The sequence below is a fragment of the Poeciliopsis prolifica genome, unplaced genomic scaffold (genome assembly GCF_027474105.1).
Source record: "Poeciliopsis prolifica strain line A6 unplaced genomic scaffold, Auburn_PproV2 SCAFFOLD110, whole genome shotgun sequence".
Lineage (NCBI taxonomy): Eukaryota > Metazoa > Chordata > Actinopteri > Cyprinodontiformes > Poeciliidae > Poeciliopsis > Poeciliopsis prolifica.
This window is the reverse complement of record NW_026562485.1, coordinates 482,501-496,001: the sequence shown is the minus strand read 5'-3', so window position 1 is coordinate 496,001 and position 13,501 is coordinate 482,501. Positions and strand designations below refer to the sequence as shown.

At 51.8% G+C, this 13,501-nt stretch overlaps 1 long non-coding RNA gene and 1 pseudogene across 1 annotated transcript; both read left to right on the top strand.

The window, feature by feature from the left end:
* Positions 1 to 1,909: 1,909 nt before the first annotated feature.
* Positions 1,910 to 2,259, top strand: LOC129354461 (uncharacterized). The gene is made up of 3 exons (XR_008605152.1): positions 1,910 to 1,969; positions 2,037 to 2,139; positions 2,210 to 2,259. It is a non-coding gene; the product is annotated as an uncharacterized LOC129354461 (long non-coding RNA).
* Positions 2,260 to 2,325: 66 nt separating this feature from the next.
* Positions 2,326 to 11,151, top strand: LOC129354444 (ATP-binding cassette sub-family D member 1-like; annotated as a pseudogene).
* Positions 11,152 to 13,501: the final 2,350 nt, after the last annotated feature.

Below are 13,501 nucleotides of genomic sequence, written 5' to 3'. Positions count from 1 at the left end.
CTGGTCGGGAGAGGAAGCGGGATCCCGTTCGGTTCTGGCGGTGTGTGTGCTGCATGTTCTCAGTCCAATCAGAACCCGTTCAGGAACGTGTGTTCTGAAAGCTCCAGAACCGGACCCGGCCGGTACCGCAGCAGCTTCTGAGATGGACTGAATGTTTTTGTAGTTTTTGTGTGTAAATAAAATGTGTGAATACGTTTCTGCTCTGCTTCTGTTATTGGACCCAGGAGGTTCTGTTCTGTTCGTTCTCAGCTCTCATGGAAAGCCCAGTTTGTCAAAGCGCTCCAGCGCCCCCTGCTGCTCTGGTTGTGGACCAGCAGCGAATCCGGACCAGATCAAAGCTTCTTATTGTTCTGGATCAGAACATCATGTGAACATTAAAGCCTCGGAGAGGTTCCGGTTCCGGCTCCTGGACCCCCGAATGGAAAAATCACCTGACGGTCTTCAGCCAGGAGAACGACACCAGATGTTCATTAAAGAAAGAACGTTCCCGAAACATCGGGACAGTTTTAAATGTGTGTGTGACGTGTCTTGCCTGCAGTGATACTTAAATAACGTTCTTTAGAGTTACAATAAATTCAGTGAATTTGAACAGCTGAGAACGTTCTTCAGCTTTAGCAGCTCGTTGCGTAACACCCGGTCCTCACAGCGGCGGCAAGCCGCGGCGGTCAGACCGGCTTCAGAACTGGCTGCACGGACTAAACTTTCTCCCGACAGCAGCTCGTTCCGGACCGGTTCGGCGATGAGGTAAGGGTTCTGCTGCAGCAGCGGGACTCCCTACGACCCGGACGGGCGGATTCTGTTCGGGAGGAGCGGGTCTGATCTGGGAACTTTGTCTGTTTTGGACATATTTCCACATCAAAGTTCCGGTTAGCCGTTAGCTTTAGCATTAGCTTTAGCTTCCCCAACACCGGCCGGTTCCGGTCCGGATGCGCGACGTGAAGTTCCGAGAAGTTCGGTGATCGTTATGTTTTATGGATCAATGACGGAACCAGAACCATTGCAGTTAGTTCCGGTCCGACTCCTGGTTCTCCCGAACCCGACCCGTTTCTGTCAGGCTTTATCCCACGGTGGGAACTGGACCGGAACTTGGAATGTCACCTCAAGAACTAACGGAACCGAACCAGGCCCACACCGGGATAATCAGTATAGTTCTTGTCAAGCTAGAGCAGAGGTCTTCAACGTGGGGGTCGTGGCCCCTCTGGGGTCCCGGTGGTACTGCAGGGGGTCGTGATGTTTCTCACTAGACTCTTTTTGTTCATGTTTTGTTAATGCAAAGTCTTTAAATACACATTGAACATCAGTTACATACAATGATAAATAACGTATGTCAGAAAAGTTTGACATTTTATGTGAAACGTTTTTCATGGTGACATTTGTCCAACGCTTCAGTCTCCAAACGCGTTTAAAATAAAAACATGAAGCAATCATGAAACAAAGAAGCTGATAAGGGATGTTATGGAGCTCTAAGCCTCCACCAGAGGGCGTTATGTCATACTTCTGCGAACTTTGTAGATGGCAGCCATCTTGGTAGGTATCTGTAACTGACTGTAATGACAGTTGCTATGGCAACGATAAACAATCCACAAGCTTAGAATTAGCAATCTAACATATAAACATTAGAAATTTATTACAAACACCGAGATGAAAAGAACACGAAACGGACTCCAGTAAAAGTTCTGGAAAGGAAATAGTACCTCATTACATTTGACTTCAAGTAAAAGTACTTTTTTATCAGCAGAAGTTGGGAGAGCTTCAGGTGATGCCGTTCCTTACCTGTGCACAGGTGGGAGCGTCAGGCTCTCAGGATCAAGGCTCTGATTGGTCGGCTGGCTGTCATCATGCAGCTGGCCAATGAGAAACTGCCAGCTCAGCTGAGGCGGGAGCTCCAGACTCAGGAAGAATGGCCGCCATCCTGATTGCTGCCTACACTGTCAAAAAACTGTCTCCGTACGTGTGGAGGAGGCTAAAGGTGAGACACACCTGAAGGTAAAGGTGAGGGGAAGACTGCCTGGTGACTGAGTGTGTTGTTCCTCCAGAGAGGGGCAGCAGTGATCAGGGAGGCGGGGCTAAAACACCTGTGGGCGTGGTCAGCACTGTGGAGGGCGGTGAAGATGAGAACAAGAAGAAGAAAGTGGACAGGTGACAAGAGACGATGTGAGACACCTGATCAGTCGTCAGCTGGTCTCACCTGGACTCTACCTGTCTACAGGTCTCCATCAGTCAACAGAGACTTCATCCTCAGACTGTCTCACCTGCTGAGCTCCTGTTTCCACACGTTACTGTGTCCCAGAGTTTGGCTTGCTCGCTCTGCACTCCGTCACCCTGATGTCCCGCACCTTCCTGTCCATCTACGTAGCGTCTCTAGACGGTCTGGCACCTGTGTCACCTGCCCTCACCTGTCTTTACTGTTCTGTCCAGAGTGTCTCAGGTCATCCTGATTGTCGGGTTTGGTCTCTCAGGTATGATCGTCCGTGCATCGTGCAGAAAGATCCGCGCGCCTTCGTGCTGCAACTGTCCAAGGGCTCCTCGTCGCAGTTCCTGCCACGTTCATCAATAGCGCCATCAGATTCCTGGAGGGTCAGCTGACCCTGAGCTTCAGGAGCCGATTAGTCAGCCACACCTACCAGCTGTACTTTACCAACCAGGTGAGACCTGCTGTACACCTGTTGACCCACCTTCTCCAGGTGAGTCTAAAGCTCCGCTCCTTCACAGACGTATTACCGCATCAGCAACATGGATGGCCGTCTGTCCAATCCGGACCAGTCTCTGACCAAGACATCGTCATGTTCTCTGCCTCCGTCGCTCACCTGTACTCCAACCTGACCAAGCCCATCCTGGACGTGGTGGTCACCTGCTACACGCTGCTGCGCACCGCCCAGTCCAAAGGTACGCTGCTGCCGCCGCAGCACCTGATCCTCACCTGTACCTGGCCTGATGGTGTCCTCCTGCAGGGGCCAACACCACGTGGCCCTCCGCCATCGGCTCGGCCTGGTGGTGGCGCTCACCGCCAAGGTGCTGCGCTCCTGTTCGCCGCACTTTGGGAAGCTGGTGGCTGAGGAGGCGAAGAGGAAGGGGGACCTGCGCTACATGCACTCACGCATCATCGCCAACTCAGAGGAGATCGCCTTTTACGCCGGACACAAGGTGAGCGCCGCCTGTGAGCGACAACACTTTCTACAGAAGAGTGTTTGATTGTCAGACTGTTTGAGCGCTGTTGGTTTGCAGGTGGAGCTGTCCCAGCTGCAGCGGCGGAGCTACGCCTCCCTGTCGTCTCAGATCCATCCAGATCCTGCTGAAGCGGCTCTGGTACGTCATGCTGAGCAGTTCCTCATGAAGTACGTCTGGAGCGCGTCCGGCCTCGTCATGGTGGCCGTGCCCATCATCACACCGCCACAGGATACTCCAAAAATGGTAAGCTCCGCCCCCCACGGTGGGCCTGGGGCTGCTGCGGCAGCATGTGATCTCTGACCGTTGGTGTGCAGACTCTGAGGAGGTGAAGCGGGCGGCCATAGTGATGAAGGAGGAGGATTTGGTCAGCGAGCGAACGCAGGCCTTCACACAGCCAGGAACCTCCTGAACGCCGCCGCCGACGCCGTGGAGAGGATCATGAGCTCCTACAAGGAGGTCAGCATGCCCCGCCCCCGCTGACAGGCCCCGCCCCCACGGCCGGCCGGCTGACCTCAGGTGTGTGTGCAGGTGACGGAGCTTGCTGGCTACACATCCCGCGTCTGGGAAATGTTTGTCGTGTTTGAGGACGTGAGCCGAGGAATCTACCGCCGCTCCGCCGACCCGGAGGAACCAGCAACCCGCCGAGGAGCGGCGGTCCTGCAGGGCCAGAGGATCGGCGGCCCACTGCAGATCAGAGGTCAGCAGGGGTCAATCAGCTGAGTTGAAGGTTCTGCACTATCAGAAAACCTGGTAGAGAATGAAACGCTGGTCAAGCGTCATGCTGTGGGCCGAGCAGACCCGTTTCCACGGTACTGTTGTCATCAAGACCAAGAGCTGCGCCGACTCTCCAATGTGAAATATGAAAGTTGCACATGTTGCCCATGTTGCTTATGTTGCCCATGTTTGCTCATGTTGCCCATGTTGCCCATGTTGCTTATGTTGCCCATGTGCTCATGTTGCTCATGTTGCCCATGTTGCTCATGTTGCTCATGTTGCCCATGTTGCTCATGTTGCTCATGTTGCCCATGTTGCCCATGTTGCTCATGTTGCTCATGTTGCTCATGTTGCCCATGTTGCTCATGTTGCCCATGTTGCCCATGTTGCTCATGTGCTCATGTTGCCCATGTTGCTCATGTTGCCCATGTTGCTCATGTTGCCCATGTGCTCATGTTGCTCATGTTGCACATGTTGCTCATGTTGCCCATGTTGCTCATGTTGCCCATGTTGCCCATGTTGCTCATGTTGCTCATGTAGCCCATGTTGCCCATGTTGCTCATGTTGCCCATGTTGCCCATGTTGCTCATGTTGCCCATGTTGCCCATGTTGCCCATGTTGCTCATGTTGCCCATGTTGCTCATGTTGCCCATGTTGCTCATGTTGCTCATGTTGCCCATGTTGCCCATGTTGCTCATGTTGCTCATGTTGCCCATGTTGCCCATGTTGCTCATGTTGCTCATGTTGCCCATGTTGCCCATGTTGCTCATGTTGCTCATGTTGCCCATGTTGCTCATGTTGCTCATGTTGCCCATGTTGCCCATGTTGCTCATGTTGCTCATGTTGCCCATGTTGCCCATGTTGCTCATGTTGCTCATGTTGCCCATGTTGCTCATGTTGCCCATGTTGCCCATGTTGCCCATGTTGCTCATGTTGCCCATGTTGCCCATGTTGCTCATGTTGCTCATGTTGCTCATGTTGCTCATGTTGCTCATGTTGCCCATGTTGCCCATGTTGCTCATGTTGCCCATGTTGCCCATGTTGCTCATGTTGCCCATGTTGCTCATGTTGCTCATGTTGCCCATGTTGCTCATGTTGCACATGTTGCCCATGTTGCTCATGTTGCCCATGTTGCCCATGTTGCTCATGTTGCCCATGTTGCCCATGTTGCCCATGTTGCTCATGTTGCCCATGTTGCCCATGTTGCCCATGTTGCTCATGTTGCTTATGTTGCCCATGTTGCTCATGTTGCCCATGTTGCTCATGTTGCTCATGTTGCCCATGTTGCTTATGTTGCTCATGTTGCCCATGTTGCTCATGTTGCTCATGTTGCCCATGTTGCTCATGTTGCTCGTGTTGCCCATGTTGCTCATGTTGCCATGTTGCTCATGTTGCTCATGTTGCACATGTTGCCCATGTTGCTCATGTTGCCCATGTTGCTCATGTTGCACATGTTGCTCATGTTGCCCATGTTGCTCATGTTGCCCATGTTGCCCATGTTGCTCATGTTGCTCATGTAGCCCATGTTGCCCATGTTGCTCATGTTGCCCATGTTGCCCATGTTGCTCATGTTGCCCATGTTGCCCATGTTGCCCATGTTGCTCATGTTGCCCATGTTGCTCATGTTGCCCATGTTGCTCATGTTGCTCATGTTGCCCATGTTGCCCATGTTGCTCATGTTGCTCATGTTGCCCATGTTGCCCATGTTGCTCATGTTGCTCATGTTGCCCATGTTGCCCATGTTGCTCATGTTGCTCATGTTGCCCATGTTGCTCATGTTGCTCATGTTGCCCATGTTGCCCATGTTGCTCATGTTGCTCATGTTGCCCATGTTGCCCATGTTGCTCATGTTGCTCATGTTGCCCATGTTGCTCATGTTGCCCATGTTGCCCATGTTGCCCATGTTGCTCATGTTGCCCATGTTGCCCATGTTGCTCATGTTGCTCATGTTGCTCATGTTGCTCATGTTGCTCATGTTGCCCATGTTGCCCATGTTGCTCATGTTGCCCATGTTGCCCATGTTGCTCATGTTGCCCATGTTGCTCATGTTGCTCATGTTGCCCATGTTGCTCATGTTGCACATGTTGCCCATGTTGCTCATGTTGCCCATGTTGCCCATGTTGCTCATGTTGCCCATGTTGCCCATGTTGCCCATGTTGCTCATGTTGCCCATGTTGCCCATGTTGCCCATGTTGCTCATGTTGCTTATGTTGCCCATGTTGCTCATGTTGCCCATGTTGCTCATGTTGCTCATGTTGCCCATGTTGCCCATGTTGCCCATGTTGCTTATGTTGCTCATGTTGCCCATGTTGCTCATGTTGCTCATGTTGCCCATGTTGCTCATGTTGCTCATGTTGCCCATGTTGCTCATGTTGCTCATGTTGCTCATGTTGCACATGTTGCCCATGTTGCTCATGTTGCCCATGTTGCTCATGTTGCACATGTTGCTCATGTTGCCCATGTTGCTCATGTTGCCCATGTTGCCCATGTTGCTCATGTTGCCCATGTTGCTCATGTTGCCCATGTTGCCCATGTTGCCCATGTTGCTCATGTTGCCCATGTTGCCCATGTTGCTCATGTTGCCCATGTTGCCCATGTTGCTCATGTTGCCCATGTTGCTCATGTTGCTCATGTTGCCCATGTTGCTCATGTTGCACATGTTGCCCATGTTGCTCATGTTGCCCATGTTGCCCATGTTGCTCATGTTGCCCATGTTGCCCATGTTGCCCATGTTGCTCATGTTGCTTATGTTGCCCATGTTACTCATGTTGCCCATGTTGCTCATGTTGCTCATGTTGCCCATGTTGCTTATGTTGCTCATGTTGCCCATGTTGCTCATGTTGCTCATGTTGCCCATGTTGCTCATGTTGCTCATGTTGCCCATGTTGCTCATGTTGCCCATGTTGCACATTTTGCTCATGTTGCACATGTTGCCCATGTTGCTCATGTTGCCCATGTTGCTCATGTTGCTCATGTTGCCCATGTTGCCCATGTTGCTCATGTTGCTCATGTTGCCCATGTTGCCCATGTTGCTCATGTTGCACATGTTGCCCATGTTGCTCATGTTGCCCATGTTGCCCATGTTGCTCATGTTGCTCATGTTGCCCATGTTGCCCATGTGCTCATGTTGCCCATGTTGCCCATGTTGCCCATGTTGCTCATGTTGCTCATGTTGCCCATGTTGCCCATGTTGCTCATGTTGCCCATGTTGCCCATGTTGCTCATGTTGCACATGTTGCCCATGTTGCTCATGTTGCCCATGTTGCTCATGTTGCCCATGTTGCCCATGTTGCTCATGTTGCTCATGTTGCCCATGTTGCCCATGTTGCTCATGTTGCACATGTTGCCCATGTTGCTCATGTTGCCCATGTTGCCCATGTTGCTCATGTTGCCCATGTTGCCCATGTTGCTCATGTTGCCCATGTTGCCCATGTTGCTCATGTTGCCCATGTTGCTCATGTTGCCCATGTTGCTCATGTTGCTCATGTTGCCCATGTTGCCCATGTTGCCCATGTTGCTCATGTTGCCCATGTTGCCCATGTTGCTCATGTTGCTCATGTTGCCCATGTTGCTCATGTTGCTCATGTTGCTCATGTTGCCCATGTTGCCCATGTTGCTCATGTTGCCCATGTTGCATTCCCCGTGACTGCAGCCAGCCAGTGGTGTGTTTCTGTGTTCCAGGTTTTTCCAGGACATTCCAGGTTCTTCCAGGGTGTTGTACTGGTCATTCTCTGTGACTGCAGCCAGCCAGTGGTGTTTCTGTGTTCCAGGTTTTTCCAGGACATTCCAGGTTCTTCCAGGGCGTTGTACTGGTCATTCCTTGTGACTGCAGCCAGCTCCTGATGTGTTTCTATGTTCCAGGTTTTTCAAGGGTATTCCAGGTTTTTCCAGGTTGTTGTACTGATCATTCCTGGTGATTGCAGCCAGCTCCTGATGTGTTTCTATGTTCCAGGTTTTTCAAGGGTATTCCAGGTTTTTCCAGGTTGTTGTACTGATCATTGCTGGTGATTGCAGCCAGCTCCTGATGTGTTTCTATGTTCCAGGTTTTTCAAGGGTATTCCAGGTTTTTCCAGGTTGTTGTACTGATCATTCCTGGTGATTGCAGCCAGCCCCTGGTGTGTTTTTTGTTCCAGGTCAGGTGATAAGTGTGGAGAAAGGGATTCGCTGTGAGAACCTGCCCATCATTACGCCCACTGGAGACGTGGTGGTATCCAGCCTCAACATCCAGGTTCGTCTCACTGATCGCGCTCTATTGGCTGTGAAGGTGGTTCTGTTTAGGTGCAGTTACATCACCATGATAACCAGAATCTCCAGGTGGCCCAGTGGATCCAGAACCTCGCTTCTGTAGCGGTTCATCAGGCTGATTTATAATGTTTATGAATGAAGTTCTGATCTATAGACCCGATACGATTTGAGGTTCTGGGAGTAACTCCGAGCAGATTAGCGGGTTCTGGTCGGATCAGCCCCTCTGGAACCATCAGCTGTGTTTTTGCTCGTTTTGATGGTTTTCTCCTCGCCTGCCTGATGAGCTGAGCTGTGATTGGCTGATTGACTGTGTTAGCAGGCAGTGTGCCTAATAAACTGGCCGGTCGGTTTTTGTTGTTAATGAGCTCATCGGCCCTCAGCGGTAGTTCCGCCTGGTGGCCAGCAGAGGGAGCGCTAAGTCCAGAAAATGGTTTTTCTAACAGTAGTCAGCCTGTTAATGATTAATGTGTTTTTTATATTTATGTTTTTTAAGGTGCATATTATTTCTGCTGTTTTGTGTATTTATTTTTGGTTATTTAAAATGTCTTCCACAGTTAAATCTTGGAAATTAAAGTTTATTTATCTTTGTTTATTCTTTTGCTTTTATGGTTATTTGAACTGAAAACGTTCTTTGAAAACATTATTATTGTTCAGAATAATAATTTCTGGGGCAGTTTATAGTCAGAACCCCCGACCGGTTCTGGATCAGAGCGGATCAGAATCCTGACCGGGTTAAAATAAATGCGGTGGATCTGGGGTTCTGCTAGATGGCTCGGACCTGGCCAGGACTTCTGCAGGACCAGATCAGGTCCGGCGTGAAGTATCCCATTGTGTTCTGGGGAGGTCAAAGGTCAACCCGGAGAACACTGATGGAAACAGAACCGCCTTTATGTTCTGATGGGTCCAGATGAGTCACTGAGATTCTGCTCTTCTACTGAGCTGAGAAAGTTCTAGAAAATCTTGGAACCTTCCAGGTCTTGGATCCGGTCTTGGTTCTGGTCACAGGATGTGTTTCTGTGTTGCAGGTGGAGGACGGGATGAACGTTCTGATCACGGGTCCAAACGGCTGCGGGAAGAGTTCCCTGTTCAGGATCCTCAGTGGGCTCTGGCCCGTTTACGGCGGAGCTCTGTACCGACCAGAACCGCACAACATGTTCTACATCCCCCAGAGGTAAACAGCCCGGTTCCCGCTGTGGTTCTGGTCGGTTCTGGTTCTGATTGGTTCTGTTTCTGAGCAGGCCTTACATGTCTGAGGGAACCCTGAGGGGGTCATCATCCGACTCGGTGGACGACTTGGTCCAGAAGGGACTGACGGATTCAGACCTGGAAGAGATCCTCCAAACCGTCCACCTGCGGTACATCCTGGACAGGGAGGGAGGTGAGTACGCAGCCAGACTACTACGGAGTACTATGGAGTACTACAGCAGTACTACAGCAGTACTACAGCAGTACTACAGCAGTACTACAGCAGTACTACAGCAGTACTACAGCAGTACTATAGTACCCTGTGTATGTTCCAGGCTGGGCGTCTGTCAGCGACTGGAAGGATGTTCTGTCTGGAGGAGAGAAGCAGAGGATGGGGATGGCTCGCATGTTCTACCACCCGGTACCGTCACACCGGTTCTGTCACACCGGTTCCGTCCAACTGGTTCCATCCAACCGGTTCCGTCACACCGGTTCCGTCCAACCGGTTCAGCCGTTCACATCGGGGGTCACGGTTCCTCCCCGTGACGTCGTAGAGAGCTGCTTAAGGACGGAGTGCCGCGATTGGTCGTGTGGTGTTTTCTCCACAGCTGATTGGCCGTCTCCCCCGCAGGCCGCGGTACGCCTGCTGGATGAATGCACCAGCGCCGTCAGCATCGACGTGAGGGAAAGATCTTCCAGGCTGCAAAGGATGCTGGGATAGCGCTGCTGTCCATCACCCACCGGCCCTCCCTCTGGTCAGAAACACGTTGCTGTGTTTGTGAGGACCAGCAGATGATCTTGGCTGACCTTGGCTGACCTTGCCCTGTCCCACAGGAAGTACCACTCTCATCTGCTGCAGTTCGACGGAGAGGGAGGCTGGAAGTTCGAGCCGCTGGACGCCTCCGTCCGCCTGTCCATGCAGGTGAGTCTGGCTGGCGGACCGGTTCTGCTGCCGACCCGGCAGCGGCACAGGAACGTTCGGTGACGTTCCGGTTCTGGTTCTGTCGCAGGAGGAGAAGCAGCGCCTGGAGAACCAGCTGTCCGGGATTCCCAGGATGCAGCAGCGGCTGTCCGAGCTGCGGCTGCTGCTGGGGGAGCCGGAGGCCGAGGAGACGGTGGAGAGCCGGGACGCGGCGGCGCCGCTCTGCTAGAGGGAGCGCACACCTGACCGCGCACTGAGCACCGACGTAACTTAAACTTTTAACCAGTTTCTGTTTGCTGTCTGAGGCTCCGCCCCCTCCTGCCCATTGTTGCGGTCAGTTGTGGGTCAGAGGTCACCTGTGGCATGTGGAATCTGATTGTGGTCCCACATTTCAAAGCTTTTAGTAACTGATTAAGTTATTGATTATTAGAGTATGATGATGTCATCCATGATGCTGCAATCGCTGCTTCTGCCACCGAGCCTCACCTGTGAGGGGGCGGAGCTTCACCTGCAAACCAGAACCAGTATGCTGAGGAATAAGCGGTCAGAACGGTCTGCTTTGGTTCCCTACCTGTGATTGGCTACCTGCAGGTGACTCTGCCCCTCTCAGGTGAGCTCCAATCAGACAGGAAGCTGTTACTGCCAGGACCTCCTGTACCTGGTCGAAGAGGTGGATCTGAGGCAGCCGACTGATGGCCACCGTCAGAGGTCATGTGACAGCTGTTAGATTGTAATGAGCCTTTTTGACTGTAACTGTATGAACCAATCAGAGCTGAGCTGCTCAGCGACCAATCAGAGCTGAGCTGCTCAGCGACCAATCAGAGCTGAGCTGCTCAGCGACCAATCAGAGCTGAGCTGCTCAGCGAAGATGAGGATGAAGAGGCCTTATTTTACAGGAAATAAATGTTTTGTTTTGACGCTGCTGTTTGTCTGGTTTTTCAAAATAAAAGCGGTCTGACCAGAAGCTGAGGCTCCACCCACTTCTGTTCTCATCCAGAACCAGATGGGTCTTCCTGGCTCCAGAATCCGTTTGATTTGGTAAGTTAACGAATGCTTCAGCCTCTGGTCGGGTTCTGGAGAGTTCGAGATCGGTCCGGTTTGGAGGAACCGGTTTGTGTTTCTACCAACACATCTAAGGTTCTGGCCATTGAACCACAAATAGAACTGAGCTGCAGAATTGCTGGGCAGGTTCGGTTCCTCCCAAACAAAAAGACCTGCTCCAGAACCAGAACTGCTAGAACTCCAGAACTCATCCTTGTGTTCTGACCCAGTTTGTTTTTTAAACTGAAATAATCTGAGATTAAATATTCCAATAATTTAATCCGTTTGGTTTCTGAGGATCTTTGGCTCCGCCCACTTTTGGACAGATCCGGTTCCCCCCTCTCTTCCTTCCTCTCTCTGGACCGGTTCCGTCTGACCCGGTTTGGATCCACCGGAATCAGTCCAACGGTCCAATTGGGATCCGGATCATCAGAACCACAGGGGAATGTGGTACCAAAACAGAACCAGTCCTGAGCCCAGAACACAGCTGCGACAGATCCATCAGAACCAGAATCTCTGACCCAGTTCTACTGCTAAAGCATCAAACTGCTGGTTCTGTTTCCAATAAGGTCAGAGGTAATTGGTTCTGATCATCAGCATTGACCTGATTTTCTACCCAGTACCAGAACCTCATTCTGGACTTCTAGAACTCTGGACCAGCCTGGAGGTTCAGGTTGAACAGAACAGTTCTGGAGTCTTTCCATCAGAACCAGCAAGCTCCCGCAAGTCAGAGTCACGTGGTCAGAACGTTTGATGACGTCAGCTCAGGTAAGTTTTCACCTGGATGCTGAACTCTGTGATGGAGATGCTGATGGGTAAGGTTCTGGAGAGAACAGAAGCTGGTTCTACCAGAACCGCCCTGAGGGTCCGGGCCGGACCGGTACCTGCTGCTCCGTGAGGCGGGCGCTGCGCCCCGCCGGCGCCGCCCGGTCTCCGCTCAGCGGGGCGGGGTCTCAGCCAGACCTGTTGTTCGGATCTCGGAGCTCCTGGTCCCGCCTGGGTTCTGCTCGGTTCTCTCTGGCTCACCGGAACTTTTCTGTGGCTTTTGGGACTCGGCGGGATCCGAACCAGACCTCTTGGTCCAGGTGAGTATGACTCGGTTCTGCTGGACCCAAGTTGTTTCGAGCTGCGTGAAGGAGCGAGCGAGCCAGGCGTGTCTGACGGGAGCGAGCCAGACTCCCTTCAGGAATCTGACACATTTCCGTTTTCTGCTTTTCTCCATTATTGTTGTGGCTAAAAGGACCGGTTCTGAAAGGAGCCGGTTCTGGAGCGGGTGCTCTGAGATTCGGCTCACAGAGCACCCTGGTACCATTGTCTGGTTCCGTCTCTGCTGGTTTTAGTGTGCCTATCTGCTGAATTCAGCTGAGAGCAGCGAGTTTTAAAGCGAATGGGTTTTGAACAGAGTCTGGTCTTTGAACTGAGGGGTGAAGAACCAGAATCTGTGGTTCGGTTTGGTTCGGAGTTCTGATGTCAGCCCGTCTTCTCTCAGCGGGGTTCTGATGGAAGATGCCGACCAGTCCCGGTTCGGTTCGGCTCAGCTGGGCTCGGTTCAGCCTGCAGTGGAATAACTTGCATTCCAACACATGCACAGACACGCGCACACACGCACGGACAAACAGAGATGCCTACGAACACGCGCAATGTGCACGGACGCTCTGGCATGAACGCGCAGTCAGCTGAACGGAGGCTCTGTACTGATCTGGACTCGGTTCCGAGTCACCTGCTGATGTTTCATAAAACAACTTTATATCACGTGACCCTGCGACTGTAAACACAAACACACACAAACACACACACACACACACACACACACACACACACACACACACACACACACACACACACTGCTGCTCTGTCGCCTCAGGGCCCCTCTGTCACCATAGACACCACCGGTCCGGTCCAAACTGTCCTACTTGCTGTGGTTCTGATCCGGAACCTACTGGAGAGTTCTGATTATTCACACAGAACCACTTCAGAACAGAACTTTGAAAACGCGACCCTTTCAGAACCACTTCGACCCAAATCGAGTTCTGATGAGTCAAATGATTCCTAATGGAATTACAGAACCGATTTTAGATCCAGTTAAATGAACCCAGTAGAATCAGGATGACTAACCTGCTGACCATTAACTAACCACCCTGGGAACTAACTGACTTGGTAATGCATTCATTTATTCATTAACCCAGACATGGAAATATTAAAATCAGATGTTGTTGATGTCCCTCT